Genomic DNA, 18,244 nt, shown 5'->3' on the forward strand with positions numbered 1-18,244 from the left:
ATACTGAAAATTTGTAGCGGGTTCCGTATTGTATTAGTGTGGTTCTGTAGGATATTGGGTTTTTATATCACTGCGGTGAAACTATGTATGTATTTGATGAGAAATTTTTATTTTAAATTATGCATTTGTTGAAATAAAAGAAGAAACCCTCCGCTGTGTGTAATTCATAAAAAAATAATAAAATCCTTTTTAATTCTAATTAATTAATCTTAATTATTTTTTTTTAGAAATTAAAGAAAAATCGCGCTATTTTCATCAACAGTTATTTATTTTTATTTTTTCAACTATTCTTCTCGAATATCTTCCAAAGTCAGTGCTAACCTCGGCAAGCGGACACAAAATTCAAAACTGTTCAAAATTTACATCATATGATTGGTCACTTACTTTTATTGTGACTTTATGAACTTTATGGACTTAACCCTCACATGCCTTCTGTAGGAACAAAATAAGCTTTTAATAATGTTGGATTACTTTTTAACGATTTTCTTTTTCGGCACATTTATTTGGTACAACCATCGCGTACTTGTGTCAATCGATACCATTGTTATTTCGCATAGCATTAATGATATAAAAAACTTGACGCGCGGTGTACAATACTTATGTACATTATAATATATACTTTTTTAACGTCCTTATTATATACTAGCCGGATGTCGTGGTTTTGTCTGAGTTGTCTCTGTCTCCTAATAGAAAATTAAATTGGCTTACGTTTCTCGGTAAAGATCTTTCTATTAATGTTTCAGTTTTAAAATACAGGTTTTTAGTACAATAGTAACAAACAATGAAAACACTGCAATGCCATAAACACTCCACTCATTAAAAGAAAGAACCTAAAAGGTCTCAATAATTTAAAGAAATATTCGCTAGGGGTATGCTTGATATTTTGACCTTCATATAAAATTCATAACTTAGATTTCTACAGAATAATATTTGAGCCAATTAAGTAGAAACATTTCAAGCTTATAATTATATTTCAATCGTATTTTTAATTTGTTTCGCTAAAATTCGACTGTGGCTGGACCGATTTGCCAAATTTTTAAGGGTCTAAAAATATTGACAGCGAAGTAAGGCAGAGCGAATAATAAAAATACGGTTTTCAAAAAGCTACACAAGTCAATGAAAATTCACAAAGCCGCACTGAAATGAACAAACGGAGCCGCACGAACTAGCCGGTAATTAGCAATTTTACGCGTCGCCCGCGGATCTTCAACATTCTTCGCGATGACGGAAACGGGCCATTTATGGCATAACCGTCAGTCTGCTGCCGACGCTCGGAGCGAGCACGTCGCGTAACGTCACATTAGTGTTAGTATCAGTGGGTGCGTGTGGATAAGGTGATCTGTGCATGTGTTGTGAAAAGTTCCAAATTTGGAATTTGGAATTTTTTTATTTTTTTTATCAGTGGCCAGTATTACGTGTAGTGGAGAATTCCAAACGATTTTGCGAAGCGGCTCGCAGTGGCCAGTGTGAATTTGTGCGGATTTTGAATTGAGAAGCTGTTTGGTTTTTTTTGCAGGCGGGATGCCTCTGTTGTTTCTTGATGGTTGTCTCTGTTTTTACAGACCATTGTTTTTGTAGGGTTTCGTATAGAGGCGTTGCAAATTGCAAACAATATTTTTTGATACTTTTCTAAATTTCTTTTTGGTATTAGCACAATTATAGAACTAATGCTAATACTCAGTTAACTTGTTTTGTAGACCTGTATATACTAATCAATATAAATCTTGATACATATAGACAAGTAGCAGTACAGGTTTATTAGGTTCGTCCTAATTAGTGAGTGTGTGCTAACGTCACTATTTACCAGAAGCCTTGGTAAATATTTGTATATGAAATACGTTTTTATTTCGCCGACGAGTACCTATATTATATTAAGGATTGTTTTCTGGGAAATAGACGCGTCATCTATTAAGTTATTTTCTATACATCATCTATTAAGTTATCCTACTAATATTCAAACTCAAACTCAAACTCAAACATTTATTTATTCAATTAGACTACTTTTAGTAGCACTTTCGAATCGTCATTACATAAGTATTTTTAACATTTATTATTATAAAGGCGAAAGTTTGTATGGATGTTTGTTACTCTTTCACGTAAAAACTACTGAATGGATTTGAATGAAACTTTACCACAATATAGCTTATACATCAGAATAACACAAAGGATAGGTTTTATCCCGAAAATCCCACGGGAACGGGAACTATGCGGGTTTTCCTTTGAAAACGCGGGCGAAGCCGCGGGCGGAAATCTAGTTTTCTATACATTATTCAACAAAATTTGATGTTATTTTTGATAATATGGGAAAGAATGATGATGAGTTTAGGGAAGTCGGTATATAATTTATAGATTAACTAGATGTATGTTTCGGTTGTACCTGGAACAGTTGCAAAAATATTTTTTACTTGATTGATCTAAAAAATGAGTTTGAATCTAGTTATCGTGTTGAGAATAACATCCAAAACTGTGCAATCGTTTCAGAGTAACAAATATGTATAACCATCTAAAACCTTTGAATTTCTTTATAGTTAGTAACAGGATTCTAAAAACCTAATCCTTATACGATAATAACATGTTAAATATAACTTAATAGGTTTATTTTTGGTCAACCCTAAAACGGCTAAGGAAATTCCAGATTTTTTGTCAATATGCTTGTCGTACGCCAGTAACGACTAAACCACTTAAATTATCATATTACCATATCTATGGGGTAATTAAGTTTGTCACCGGCTTAAAATTCCGATGTGGATCATGCTTAGTTACTTACCATTTAGATATTTTTGAAGTTACTTCTAAGTTATAGGGAGGAATGACTCAAGTTATTTCTCAAGTTATAGCCTTTTGTTTTTTGAAATGAAAATTCTTGCGTTGAGAGTAAAGTTGTGAGTTGAGAGTAAAATTTAAAGGTCGCGTCATGGCAATACCGTCTCGTCATGGAGTAAGGCGATGATTATGGTATCTTTTTTTATGGATTTTCATTTTAGGATGAATAATAAAGATAATTTATAGAAATTAGAAATATAAATTACATTCCATTTGCTTTGTATTTTCCTATATATTTCCTACTAGCTTTTCAACCGCGGCTTCGCTCGCTTTGTCCAAAACCTAATAAATAAATTAAATACTAAAACCTTCCTCGAGAATCACTCTAACTGTAAGAAAAACAGCATCAAAATCTATTGCGTAATTTTAAAGATTTAAGCATACAAAGGGACATAGGGACAGAGAAAGCGACTTTGTTTTATACTATGTAGTGATAGTGATAGTGAATTGTAGGTGTAGTGTATCTATGAAATAGATATATACATTGTCTCACGTACACCAGTGGTGGGGACAGCTTATAGCTGTCATTAGTCAGTCGACGGCCGATGCCGGACGGGAATGGACGTGTTCCCGCACTATTGAGTGTAGTGGTGAGCCAGTGCAATTCTACATATATACGTACTGTAAGCACAGTACAAGTGGCGACGAGGTAAAAGGTCAGTGTTACAATATTATAAAGAGTACGCGTGCAATAAAAAGTTTTAAGAAATTTAATAAAAAAAAGGAGAGGGTATGTACTAACATAGCAGAATTCATTTTGAAATGTTAAAAACAGAATAACCATACGTCCGTTGGTTCATATTAAATACAAATGCAATTTCAATCTTATCCAAAATCAAGTTAAAATAGAACGACAAAATAAAAATAAAATCTTTCGAATTTTAATCTAGTAATACGAATACGCAGTTATTTTGGTTTGAATAATTTATTGAATATAATATAATATAATTTATTGAATTTAAGTAATTTATTTTCAAGACATCCTGTAAGCATAATATAATGTAATCAGGAGAGGTTAAACTTCTTGTTATTTTGAGTTAATTATATGGTCACACACTCACATTGAGGAAACCTAGTTTAGAGGCTTCTGTGATAATAGATATTTAATGAACAGTACCGTGTTTAGGTTGTTGGTAAATAATTACTCACTCACTATTTAATTTCGCTTATTTGTTCCACTCAGAAGGAGAAAAAATAAGTATAAACTTACTATGTACACACTGAATTCATAATACACTTATTAGAAATTAAACAATAAATGCTGATAAAAACAAATAGACAAGGAATAAGAACGAACGATTTTAAATTTAAACAGAATTAAACTGTATTGAAACATTTTAGAACTACCCGCACATTAATGAATATTTTAGCCGCAGAACGCATACAACGCTTATACTGCGACTCGTTAAATGCGAATATAAATATGAAATAAAATATTTGAAATACTTGTTTGAGTAATATATACATAATATTATAAAAATGCATACACTAAAATACTGTGTGTTAGCCACACCTAGTTTTATTATATTATTCAAGTGGCAAACTATTTAAGTGTCTTAACGTTTTCACGACTGCTACTTATCTGTAACTAATTTCGTTAAATTAGAAATTAGAAATAAATATTTAAAATGTCGTTAGACTATAAATAGATTGGGTAAATTAATATATATCCATGTTTGTTTAATGCATAAAAAGCCACAATATAAATACAAGTGGTAACCTGTAGTAATTACCAAGATGTGACAAAGTATTATGGACTCTCAACCGCCATGGTTATAATTTTATATTATTATGACATTACATGTAAATTGGGCGGCTAAGCGTGGGACGACCTCCCACAAGATGGACAGACGACCTGGTTCGAGTGGCTGGGAGTCACTGGATGCAGGCCGTCCAGCAGTGGACGTTCCATGGCTGAAACGACGACGACGAGTAAACTCGTTTGAATTTCATATTCTATTTGAAATGAAAATAGATGGACTTCCATTAAATTGGAGGTATTGACTTCCATTAAATTGGAAGTATGGACTTCCATTAAATTGGTAGTAGGGACTTCCTTTGAATAGGAGGTATTGATTCCCTATATATAGGAGGTATGAAAGAAAGAAAGAAAGATGACTTCCTTTAAATAGGAGGTAGGGACTTCCTTTGAATAGGAGGTATTGATTCCCTATAAATAGGAGGTATAGATTCCCTATAAATAGGAGGTGTTGATTCCCTTAAATAGGAGGTATTGATTTCCTTTAAATAGAAGGTCTGGACTTCCTTTAAATAGGAGGTATCGATTTCCTTTTAAAAGGAGGTATGGATTTCCTTTGAATAGGAGAAATTGACATTCCTTAAATGGGAAGTGTGCCATCGGGACGAGGCTACTTTACATTCGAACGTTTTCAATGGGAAAATGTATCCAACAGTAATTCTACGTGTCACTCTTTGGTTGGTGCCAAAGGTAAGGTGTCGACTGTCGAGGTCGACAAGTGCCAGCAGGCCGGCAACTTCACTTTGCGCAGCATGGATGGCGCTGCCGCTCTCACCACCGCTTCGAACGCCATGTCATCGCGTCGTGCACCGCAGGAGTCGAGCTTCGAGCGTCATGCATCGAGTATCATTCGTTGATACGCAACACGATATCCTAGGTACCGTGACGTCACATCTGGGTCCGCGACACCATGCCTGGTGTCCGCTACCACGTCGAGCAACGTGTCAACACATCCAGCCGGTGCTCATCGGAATCCAGGGTGACGTATAACTGGGTGACTGGTACCAAACTAATCTGTATTGCAATCATTCACATAAAACGGTCAGTAGATAATATAATTTCACATTGAGTGTGCAATTAGAAAATAAAGTAAGTTTTCAAACTGTAGTAACTTCACAATGATGCGATGGCAATACTGAACAGATTTTGTTGTAGGTTGTAACGTACAAAACCAGTGTGTAGTTAAATCTTATTACATTAAATTTAACCCAACGTTTTACGTAGTTATATAATTATTATCTCGTGTGATATTACTAGTATTTCACGTAGTTTGGAACCTACTGATGATCTACATCAGTAATTCATGATACATATTTCAAAAAATAAATCCTGTGGCGTAAGCACGTCTTTCATATTAATTGCACGAAAAAAAGGAGGAATAAATACTCAAATTATGACCAGATATCAGAATAAACTATATTAGCAACGTGTAAAGTTTATACTGCAAAAATAGTTTAAATTCTAGAAGTATTACAATCTACCTTCATAAATACCAGACAGTTTTAAACAACTACCTATAAATATATTGCAGACAGGGTTGATAAATTACTTACTCACTTACTTACTTATTAATTATTGACATCATATTGGACATGCATTTGCAATAATAATATTATAAGAGTAATTTCGTTATGTATCGAAATAACACTAGTGACATACCTACCTAATATTGTTTAATGTAATTTAAAACATAAATAATTTCTCGTTCAACTACGAGTGGAAGGATTAAGAATCTTATAACTTGTATATAGGTAATATCTTTGTAATTACATTCCGCAAATAATGATGATAATATGAATTTAAATATACCTTAACGGTTTTGTAGTTAGCAAGTTAACACTAGCAACGAAAGTCATTGAATTGAACGTAAACGATAAACATTCACTTGTCCATATATTATAATGAAAAACCATTTGCGAATTATTTTGAATTGATTTCTTGACTACCCACGTTAGTACGTACTAGTCGACAGATCTTACCCTTGACAAATCGAAATGACATGCTATGCAAAGACAGCTTTATAACTACTTGAATAAAGATGAAAAGTAATGCGTTAAGTACATAGTTGCATCAAGAGATTTAATAAGTTTTTCGTAACTTTTGATTAGGGCGTGATTTCCATTTGACTTTAATGTATACTTAATGAAAAAACGTGATGTACAGTGCCTAATTGACTATGAAAAAGAGGCAGGTTTAATTTAATCGAATAGAAGGTAAATCGAAACACTTAATACTCGCATATTTTAATACTTTCTTATTTACGCAGTTCATAATAAAATGTAACAGATAATTACGTGTTTAGATAAGCAGCTGACATAACGTAAATCCAATGGTTAGAATACGTATCTTGAATTGGTTTTTGAAGGTTGTTCATTTATTGTGGTAATTTAGAATTCAAACAAAAGGTACTTAGATCTCAAGAATGTTTGGGTCTGTTGAAGATTAAGATATTTAGATTGTTTACACAAAAAATACAAAAATAGCACGGTTATTGGCGTATACATAATACATAATAATATTATCGTCAGATGAAGTCAATTGGTTTAAAGGAGAAACTGAACACGTTTTTAGTAGGTAATTGTGTAGCTTTAGAATTCAGAACGCAAATCCTAAACATTGAGACATTTGCAGTTTGACTAATAATCAATATAAACATGTAGCATTGAATTTGGTGGTGTACACTCATCAGTACGGAATCTTGGCCACTTACAAATATGCTGATATTAAAAAAAATAAAAATAAAAATAAAAATAAGAATAAGAATAAAGTTAATAAGTTTGAAGATATGCAGATACTTTAAACTTATGTTAGGTAGTAAAAACATGAAGTTCAATAATAAGTTTTGTACTATTTTTTGAGCAAGCCAAAATTTGTAAATTTAGATAACAATGTCATATTTTCTATAATTGTCTAAAGGAGATTGCCCAAGTGACTATGGCACTTGGTATCGCAATCAAACTTGTTGTGTCAAGATGAAATATAGCTCAATTTGAAGTTTGATGTTGGTACTTTTAGAAACGATTAAAGTTTTCTTTAAAAAAATAATTTATCGAGTTTAAACTAACGATGAACGTTAAGTTTTACATTTATTACATAGGTAATATTTTGATTTACAAGACAAATGTGAAAAGTGAATCGTAATAAATATTATTTCAAAAGAACGTCAAACAATGCGTCGAACACATTCATTCAACATTCATTTCAAATAGATACTATGACATAATATGATGATATGACGCAGGATGCTTGCTAGAGAGATAGATATATGTGTCAAAACAAAAACTTTTACTTTTATTTCTATTTATTCGGTATTATTTAGACTTAATATTGATACATATGATCATTGTAAATGCAAATAGGAATTAACAATATCGCGAATACGTGGCACAACTAAAATTTTGCCGATGCCACCCGTGGTCATTCTCCTTTGTTGAACTGTCGAATACTACAAAATGTCTAATCATTTTGAAGGACAGACGCTGTTTATAAAATGTTGGATAATGTTATACACTTCTATACAATATTCGTTTGAAAATAGAAAAAAAATGTTTGAAAAGGAAGGGCAGGGGTGGAAGCTAGTACGGAATGAGTTTATCAAGTATCAAACGAGTAGGTTTGATAAGTATGTTCTGATTTTAAGAGTTCTTCATTAACTTAGGTTTCAAAGTTCTATTGGGAATTATTGATTAATAACTTGATAACTGTATAATTCTATAATTTTTCATTATGTGATTATTTGGAGCGAAAATTAATTAATTTTGAAAAAGGAAGGGATGTAGTGTATCTATGAAATAGATATATACATTGTCTCACGTACACCAGTGGTGGGGACAGCTTATAGCTGTCATTAGTCAGTCGACGGCCGATGCCGGACGGGAATGGACGTGTTCCCGCACTATTGAGTGTAGTGGTGAGCCAGTGCAATTCTACATATATACGTACTGTAAGCACAGTACAGTAGGTAATATATTTTTATATTTCTTGAATATATTAAAAACAAACTATTATTGTATTTACGTTATTGCACGCCTCATAAGCGAAGCGTTGAGGTGGGTACTACTGTCACTTCGCGCAAAACATCTGATTTTTCAAACTTAAAATGTCTTTATGTATCATACATTGCACTTGTAAGATAATACATACACACACATATTAAGAAAAAACACTATTTTTAACGTTCATGATATTTTTGATGTCATTTTTGTTATTTAAACTAGTTAAAAAACAGTTTAAAAAAGTTCTGTCGTGGACGTCCGTGTGTCTGTATGTGCGGATCCTTTTTCTTGTTAACACGATAGCGACCGAAATACTTTACTAATCGAGTCTTTTTTTTTCTCTTACGCTTGAGTATGCTCAGGAATAGAACCCTTTCATTTTTCAGGGTCTGATTCGATGTGGTTTAATTGTTATTAAATAAACAAAAATAATAATTAATAAATATTTACCTATAAAAAAAAAATTATGAGGCGTGCACTTTTGGATTTTCCAAATTATTTTTATTTACGAGGTAATTATGAAATTCCTCACCAGACTATTTTAATATAAATTCCATAAGTTTATGAAAGTTACTGGCTGTATGTTACGCTTTCACGATCTAACCATTGAACGGAGTTATTTTATTATTTATCATTATTTAATACTAGCTGTGCCCCGCGGTTTAACCCGCATTGATCCGCTCCTGTTGGTCTTAGCGTGTTGATATACAGGCTATAGCCTTCCTCGATAAAGGGGCTATCTAATACCGAATTCAAATCGGCCCAGTAGTTCCTGGGATTAGCGCGATCTAACAAGAAAACTCTTCAGCTTTATTATATTAAGTATAGATAAGAGACATTTTTCTGAAGGTAGACGGATCCTTTAAGGTACATAACAAACCTAGGTATGCACTAATGTTAAAGGTTTTTGAAGTGAAACTTCTTTAGGCGCGTTGAGAGTAAAATTTCAAGATCACGTCATGGCAATAGCAAAACGATCACGTCTGATGGAGTAAGGCGACGATTTTGGTATATTTGAATCTTAGAAGTTATACTTTAGACACGTGTGCTTGGCACACACGCTCCTATTACTATTGATTTAATTAAAAAAAAAATATAATTTCCTAAATAATGCAGCATACTTCCGGTGAAATATTTTTTTTCCTGTTAAGTAATTTTTTAATGAATATTCTCTTTATAAAATCTGTTTAAATATAACTAGCTAGACAATAGTTAATAATCTATAATCAAAATCCGAAGCTAGTAAGACAAAAGCATTGTATGATAAACGATTTAGTAATTTTAAATATTCATAATATGAGCACGTACATCGATGACATCATTGCCGATAAGGTCCTGGAGAAAAAAGGCTGTGTGACGTCACATTACTCATTAAATGATTGGCATGATGTATTGTAGAGTCGTACTTAGGTATATACTCCTAATAATATTATATCGCACTAATCCTATTTTATTAATCAGAAAACGCGAAATTTTTAAAGAGGTGTTTGTTTCTCTTTCACGTGAAAATACCTGATCTGAGCTGTATGAAATTTCGTACAGAGATAGATTATATAGTCTGGAATGTGCGATTTAGTGTGTTTCTTTTCTTTTTGGAATTAAATGAATTTTTGTAGGAATTACCATAGATTTATAATTTCAAAAAATCTTTCACCGTTGCACATGCACGTGCGTGATCTGGTACTAGGCTATATGGTTTGAAATCTAAACACTAGTAACTCTCACCCGCGTTCCACTACACGTATCGCGATGAAATAAACATGAAAACAATGATATACAGGGTGTCCTAGGAAAGACTGTAGTGGTGGCCCAGGGGTAGAGAACTCTTTGGGCTACCCAAATGTAGTCTTATGTTATGCGGTTTTTGAAGTAGTTTTAGGCGCATTGAGAGTTAAATTTGAAGGTAGAGTCATGGTAATACGTCATGGAGTTACGCGACGATTTTGGTATTTTTGAATCTTACCAAAAAAGTTTCACTTCAGAAGTGAAACTTCTTCTTCACATTCTTCAAAAGTAGCAGTCTCTGGACCATTTTTTTTGTTTTTAAATCCTATTAGATGGATTTTATGATAGGAATAAATTATAAATGGCGTTATTCGTTTATTTTCACTTTAGAAAAGTTCAAGGAACTTATTACTCAGACGGGTAAATAAGAATGATTAACATGTACTCAGGTACATACACTCACGAGTACCTACATACCATTAAATTGTGTGTCAATATTGAATCTACTGAAGTTATTGTCCAGTTGATTACCAGAGATTTACAAAATTTTACAATACTAGCTGTCCCCCGCGGTTTTACCCGCATTGTTCCGCTCCTGTTGGTATTAGCGTGGTGATAATGTATAGGCTATAGTCTTCCTTGATAAATGGAATTTTTAACAGTGAATGTTTGCAAACAAACAAAATATTCAGCTCATTAGTATACCTATATTCACTAGCAAATCCATCCAAATTCGCATGAACTCAAAAGGATATTTTTTCCCCACTTTTGCAACATTTTTCGTTGCTGTTTCTCTTCCATTGGTATTAGAAAAACACTTTTTTTATTGTTAGATTTTTCGGTGTAAGAAAACAGAATTCCTTATCTACCTTGTGGATGACGTCAGCGCTTATCGCGAAGATATTGGGCACAGATAATAAATTTAAACCTTGATTCTGATAAAAAATTATATCCTTTTTGCAAAGTTTTTGAAGTGAAAATTTCTTTAGCAGCGTTGGGTATAAAATCTTAAACTCGCGTCAGGACACGTGGCCTGATCGAAAAAGCGTAAGACGGATTTTTTTTAGCCCTTATATTCCATGCGTAAGACGGATACCATTCCAAAATATCAAATATGCTGAACGTTAATAATCAAGTTTTCACTACTGCCGGCACTCCCGGAGTGCAACCCGTCTTTTTTTTCTAATATTTTGTTGCTATTATTATTACGTTTGTATTTACTAGGATATTTTTGGCATTATAACTGAGTCAGAGATAATAAATTGCTATAATCAATAATGTAAATAATGTAATAAATCACACCCAAAATCGTCTTCTTTGAAATGGAAGAAACTTTGATAAAGGCATACGATTTTAATTTTCAGTTGTATAGCATTACAATTTTTCATTAAACATAGGATATATCTCCTTTTTAATTCACATAATAAGCAATTAATAATTAAATCGAAAATCACTAAATACACAGACCAATGAAATTAACATTAATCTCGATTCTCGCCCCGTACTTTCTCGATAAAGGTGAAAGTCGCGAAGAAATGTGCAGTGTTGTGTCTGCTCTGTGTAGAATACAAACGATAGATGTTAATCTTTTAAATGTTATTTGTATGTTTGTATGTATGTAGTGTTGTCGGATATCATAGCGTCGAAATAATGGGTCGATTTTATTGTATGAATGTACTTAGTGTTGATTTTTAAAGTTGGATATCATAGCGTCAGAAATGATGGGTTGATATTATTTTATTTAGAGACTTCCCGATTTCCGCTCGCCTGCTTAGCTCTGTTTTAAACTTTTATTATCACTATTATCTACTAAGGGCTGATTTTTCAATCCTTGGATAAAACTTATTCGTCGAATAATGTATAAAACTACCATTTTAAAAACGTATTCTATTTGCCCGTATTTGACAGTTTACGTGACATTTTAATATAATCGTGTAATACTTTATTGGACGGATAAGTTTTATCCAAGCATTGAAAAATCGGCCCTAAAACTCCTAAAGAACCACTCTCAATTAAAGAAATGGTATCAAAAATCAAAATACGGTGCGTAGTTTTAAAGATTTAAGCATACCTACACAGGGACAGACATATATATAAATAGAGGAAAGCGGTATTGTTAATTTTATACTGTAGTTAAAGCATGAAATTAATCAAAAAACCAACAAAGAAACCACTGAAACAGAATTCAGTTACTGAACGTTTATTTCGGTAACAGAAAATAATTATATTATATTTATTATATTTATGTGCAACTCTTAGAACAATTTCTTAATTCATAATTGATATCTAGAAGAACGTCCCGTTTTAAAACTGTACATTTATTAACGCAAAAACATAAAATTGTTGTTTATGTTTTTAATTTTTATAAAGACTCAAATTGCCGTAAAGGTGATCGGAATAGTTTTGGTCGGATCGGAATAGTCTGCATTTCAAAGCCGTCCGTGAAATTTTTAATTATCTTCGGTACATTTATAGTCTGTTGATGTCTGACAGCTTGCATATAGTTTTAAATCAATTTGAATTTTGAAAATGGAACGCCGAAAAGGAGCTTTCACGTTGACGTTAAGATCTGTCAAGAGCGAGTGGAGTCGCGACAGGGTTCCGTACAAATGATCTAACCTTGAAATTGTGAGAATTAGATCAAATTTTACTAGTTTTCAATTTAAAGAAGCATTGAAATCGTTTCATCCAGTCAAAAGTTCTTAAGTAACTCAAGACAAAATACAGTCAAATTTAGAACCTCCATTTTTGAAGTCGGTCAAAAATGGAACGTGTTCCGAAAGAGGCGCGTGAGCATGACCTTGACGTCCGGTTCGGGGGTCGCGGACATAGTGCGAGCGATGCCATACGCGGAGAGGGTGCGACTGTCAGCTTTTACTGTATTGTTATTGTTACGTGTATCGGTTGTTGTACGATTCAAACTTTATGGCGGCTGGGAACATCGTACGTTCTGATGCGCAATACGCAATTTTGGGTATTAGCGGGATTGTCAACTTGACTGAACCTGCGCGCACCTGCACTCGCAGCTAACTTCCGAACCGCCATTAAGTTTGAATCGAACTGTACGCGTCTATGAATCATCGTGTCAAACAGTTATGTGCAATTTTGAAAATGGAATGCCGAAAATGAACCGAACGTTTTCAAATTTAATAAAAATGGAACGTGTTCCAACTTCCAAGCGAGGCGCGCGACCTTGACGTCCGGTTCGGCGGTCGCGGTCGCAGTGCGAGCGGTTGCACGCTCGTGATACGCGGAGCGGGTGGCCGTTGATGTTTTGACGCGTACCGGTTCGTAGTACGTACGCGTACCTATATGATTTTATGTGTCACACAGTTAAGTTCAATTTGAATAAAGTACCGAACACGCGCCGAGTCGCCAGTAATTAATATGTTATTTACTGATTTGGCACACATAATAAAATAGTCTTACTTTAGTACCATTTTCTCGCAAACCAGCTACTAATGGATGATAAATATAGTATATAAATATATGAATTAATGTCTCAATCCCGTTAACCAATAAATATCGGTAAATTGATAGCATTTATTTAACGATTATCTAAATCGATTAAAAATATTTTGAGCTTTCTAGTTTCTAGTAAAGCGATTAATTTAGAGTAAATTTATCAAATGCTAACGACAGCCATTCGCTATTTCTCTTCCTGTTTCTACGTCGGTCGCCATTTTTATATCAAGAATTTTATCCAAGCCTTAAAAGTGCAATGATGAAGATATCTATACTTGCAATATTATAAAACTGAAGAGTTTGTTTATTTGAAATCTCTCAGGAAAAATGCTTCCGATTTGAATAACAATAATACTGTTATATAGTCCATTTATCGAGGAAGGCTACAGGCTATATATTGTCATGCTAAGAACAATAGAAAAAAGCAGTGCGGGTAAAACTGCAAGACACAAGTAATAGCATTATTATAACCTATTTATGTATTACTAGCGGTCCGCCCTGGCTTCGCCCGCGTTTTCAAAGAAAAACCCGTTCCCGTAGGATTTCCGGGATAAAACCTATCCTATGTCCTTTCTCGGGTATCAAAATATCTCTATACCAAATTTCATGCAAATTGGTTCAGTAGTTAAGGCGTGATTGAGTAACAGACAGACAGACAGAGTTACTTTCGCATTTATAATATTAGTTATTAGTATAGTATAGATGTATTATTAACTTAGGTAGATTTAATGATAGTGCGTCAATTTAAATATAATGTTTTTGTATTTGATATATCATTATTAATTTAGATTTTAGAGTGCTGGATAATACAGGTTTATGTTAATTTATAGATAAAGCAAGACCAATTAATTTTTTTTATGGTTGATAAAAGCCAAATTTGAATTGGCTTTGAATTATAATTGTTTTATATCATAGGAACAAGGAAATGTTGGTAACTACTATACCTATATACTATGACCCTATGTATGCTTAAATCTTTAAAACTACGCAACGGATTTTAATGCGGTTTTTTTTAAATAGAGGTTTTGGTATAATTTATTATGTTTTAGACAAAGCAGGCGAAGCCGCGGGCGAAAAGCTATAACATAATAAAATAAAGTTTATTCAATGGATAACTCGAAATTACGCATTTACGTAATCCTTAAATTATTATCTATGTGTCATACTGAAATAGCATTTTTCAACGTAAACCGGTCCGTGTCTTATCTGTAGTTAATAATTGTTGTGTTATATTTTAAAATAACTATATTAAAACCTGTGTGATTTATTTTACTGATAAACATTAATGTTTTGTATGAATGGTTGAAGAAACTTGCAAATAATATAGACCCTTTAAGATCTGAGGTTTAAAATGAAATGCTTTTTTTTTTCAAAACTTAAAAAAAAAGCAGAAGTTAACAGTAACTAAATAATGAAGTTTGACAGTTACTTAATAATGGATGTAAAATTTTCTATTGGCTAAATAAAATAAACAAGTAATTTTTTAGTATGCATAAAATTTGAATAAATTATAATGACCTTTTAAACAGAACGCTAGAAATATTTTTAATTTTTATCATTACAGGAAGTCGTCTTTTTTCGTTCGTTGAATTGTTATTTTTAATTTACAATATATTATGTAGTAAAGATGTAGTAATACAGTAGGCGCTTGCTAATCCGGCACCGGCAATTTTTCCTCTATGCCGGATTGTCGGAAATGCCGGATTATCGAATTAGTATAGGAAATAAGACTTCATATTTAAAATGGTAAGTTGAATTTATTACAAAAAAAATTACATATTAGGTTCATCATTTGTGACGTTTTAAACCACGGAAGAGGAAGATGACGCTTTGACCAAATAGCGAGCGAAAGAAACTACTCGAACACCACCGGCCGCGCCGCTCAGTAGTCCGGCGTTCAGCTATGTAAAATGCCGGATTATAGAGCGGGCTGTCTGAGTCCCGAAGTGCCGGACTACTGAGCGTGCCGGATTGGCGAGCGCCGGATTATCGAGCGCCTACTGTACTTTGTTTTGTGTATTTAAGATGATATCATCGGATTACTAACATGCTCGGAATGTTAGTTATAAACTTATTTTTCTCGTTTTCCTATTACGATTAACACAAAATGAAGAAAACTGTAATGTATCTTGAATATACAGTCATAAGATTTATCAACTGTAGATTTCATCAAATTATCTTGCGAAATTAAAATAAGAAGATTAATAACACTACCAACGTAATCCTTTTTATATTCATACGTAACAGGTAAGCAGAGTTACTTTCGCATTCGTAATATTATTATTTATAATCAGTAAACAATAACCATCGTATTCTGTTGTATAATAAATTAATAAACCACATTATGAATGGCCTGTAATCGTAATACCGTCGGGAATTCATCGGTGACGATATTAACATTTTGTTGTGTTGTATAACTGGAATTAACTCGTTGTGTCATAGGAATTGTTAAATAAGTAGAATGCGCCCCCTGTGACGTGTTGGTATGTTACAAAACTAAATATACAAACATATAAAGGAAATCAAGTTAGTAAGTTGGATTTGTAGCTGTGAGGAATTGGATAATAACTCTTTCAAAATTTAAATAAGGCCTACTCGGGCGAAGCTTGGTACGTAATGAAAAGATAAGACTTATATATAGATAGGTATGAATAATTGTTTTTAAAATTTTGGTTATAAATTATATCGAATTTATCATCTTTTCGTAGCATGGATTGGATGCAAAGTGCGTTTCGTTTGATTGATAGTTTGCAGGTTAGTTATAACTGCCCCCGAAAGCCAGAGACCGTCTTGATATTCTGTCCTTTACCCCGGAAATATTCCTCGTAATATGGTTAAACTAAAGACAAAGTATTTACCAGCAAAAAAACAATCACAATGAACAAAGTGTTAAATTAATCAATTATATAATTTTCGGATACAATTCGTCCTCTAAAAGTGGGGCCACACCCCGTCGCGCCGAAAAGGTCAATCGTCTATGAATGAAGCGGCTCATTGTTCGCTGATTTTGGCCGCGAATTTGATACCATCCTCTCGCTGTTATGAACGCCTGGTACTCGGTCGCGTCGAGTGTGACATAAGTTCGAGGTTTTTAGGACAACTTAAGTTAAACTTAAAGCTTACTTAACTGACTTGGCACAAAATTTAAGTTATGACCATTAAATATACATATAATATGATTTTCCTGTTTGCTTTTCATATTAAAATAACATCATGAGGTTTTTGTGCAGTTTATTTGGGATCAATGTACAACAGATACCAACTCTGAAAATATTCAAATAATATTTATAATATTTAATTTATTATTTTATTTTATTTTATAATGAAAGTTTGTATTTGTTTATCACAATCAGATTTGAATAGATCTAGAAATAAGATAGTTTAGTTCTCAGTTTTATCAAGCCATATAATTTAGGTTAATTTTATTTATTCTACCATACCAGTTCATTGGTGTCTCACGGTTTCTGTTTTCATATGGCTACTCACAATGCTGCTTTAGAGGTAGATCGCATCTTCTCAGTGTTATGGGCGCCTGGGACATTTTCAAAGGATTATTTCCCTATTGTGCAGAATATGTAAATTAATATCGAAGTAATAATAATGTCTTTTATTTTATCATTGAAATAGTAATTAGTTTTGCGCCTGACTTTGACTGCTTGATATTCACAACAAACGAAACTCCACCTAACTTATGCTCTCCTATATTTAAACCTATTTATCTATCAAAATTCTTCCAAATCTGTCCAGCAACACATGCGAGTTTATTTCACTATATTCCTAACATGCGTTTTTGTTTGACATTGGGTAAAATATTTACAAAGAAATTTGTCATAAACGCTGACCTTGTGAAGAATGCCTCTTGTTTTTGTTGTAGCACGTATGTGTTGTATTGTAACAAATTAACAACACTGTAATGTTGAAATACATGTATTTACACTATTTTCTTGTGTTTTCAGTTTACTTGAAAAGCGGCGGTTTTTAGGGTTCCGTAGCCAAAATGGCAAAAACGGAACCCTTATAGTTTCGTCATGTCCGTCTGTCCGTCTGTCCGTCTGTCCGTCTGTCACAGCCGATTTACTCGGAAACTATAAGTACTACAGTGATGAAATTTGATGGGAATATGTGTTGTATGAACCGCTACAAAAATATGACACTAAATAGTAAAAAAAAGAATTGTGGGTGGGGCCCCCCATACATGTAACTGAGGGATGAAATTTTTTTTTTCGATGTACATACCCGTGTGGGGTATCAATGGAAAGGTCTTTTAAAATGATATAAAGTTTTCTAAAAAACATTTTTCTTAAAGTGAACGGTTTTTGAGATATCAGCTCTCAAAGTCGTAAAAAGTATGTCCCCCCCCCTCTATTTTTATAACTACGGGGTATAAAATTCTAAAAAAAATAGAGGTGATGCATGCTAATTAACTCTTTCAACGATTTTTGGTTTGATCAAAGTATCTCTTATAGTTTTTGAGATA

At 33.1% G+C, this 18,244-nt stretch overlaps 1 protein-coding gene across 1 annotated transcript in view; it reads left to right on the top strand.

Moving 5' to 3' along the window:
- Positions 1-1,329: 1,329 nt before the first annotated feature.
- The window catches only part of kst (spectrin beta chain, non-erythrocytic 5 kst), a 111,995-nt gene continuing 95,080 nt past the window's right edge, over positions 1,330-18,244 (top strand). The window contains exon 1 of the mRNA XM_090118318.1: positions 1,330-1,347. The gene's annotated coding sequence lies outside the window, so the exon portion shown is untranslated. The remainder of the gene's footprint in view (positions 1,348-18,244) is intronic.

This window comes from Colias eurytheme, chromosome 29, assembly GCF_061535395.1.
Source record: "Colias eurytheme isolate Ceu_HAF_F1 chromosome 29, ilColEury1 Martin Lab GWU primary, whole genome shotgun sequence".
NCBI lineage: Eukaryota > Metazoa > Arthropoda > Insecta > Lepidoptera > Pieridae > Colias > Colias eurytheme.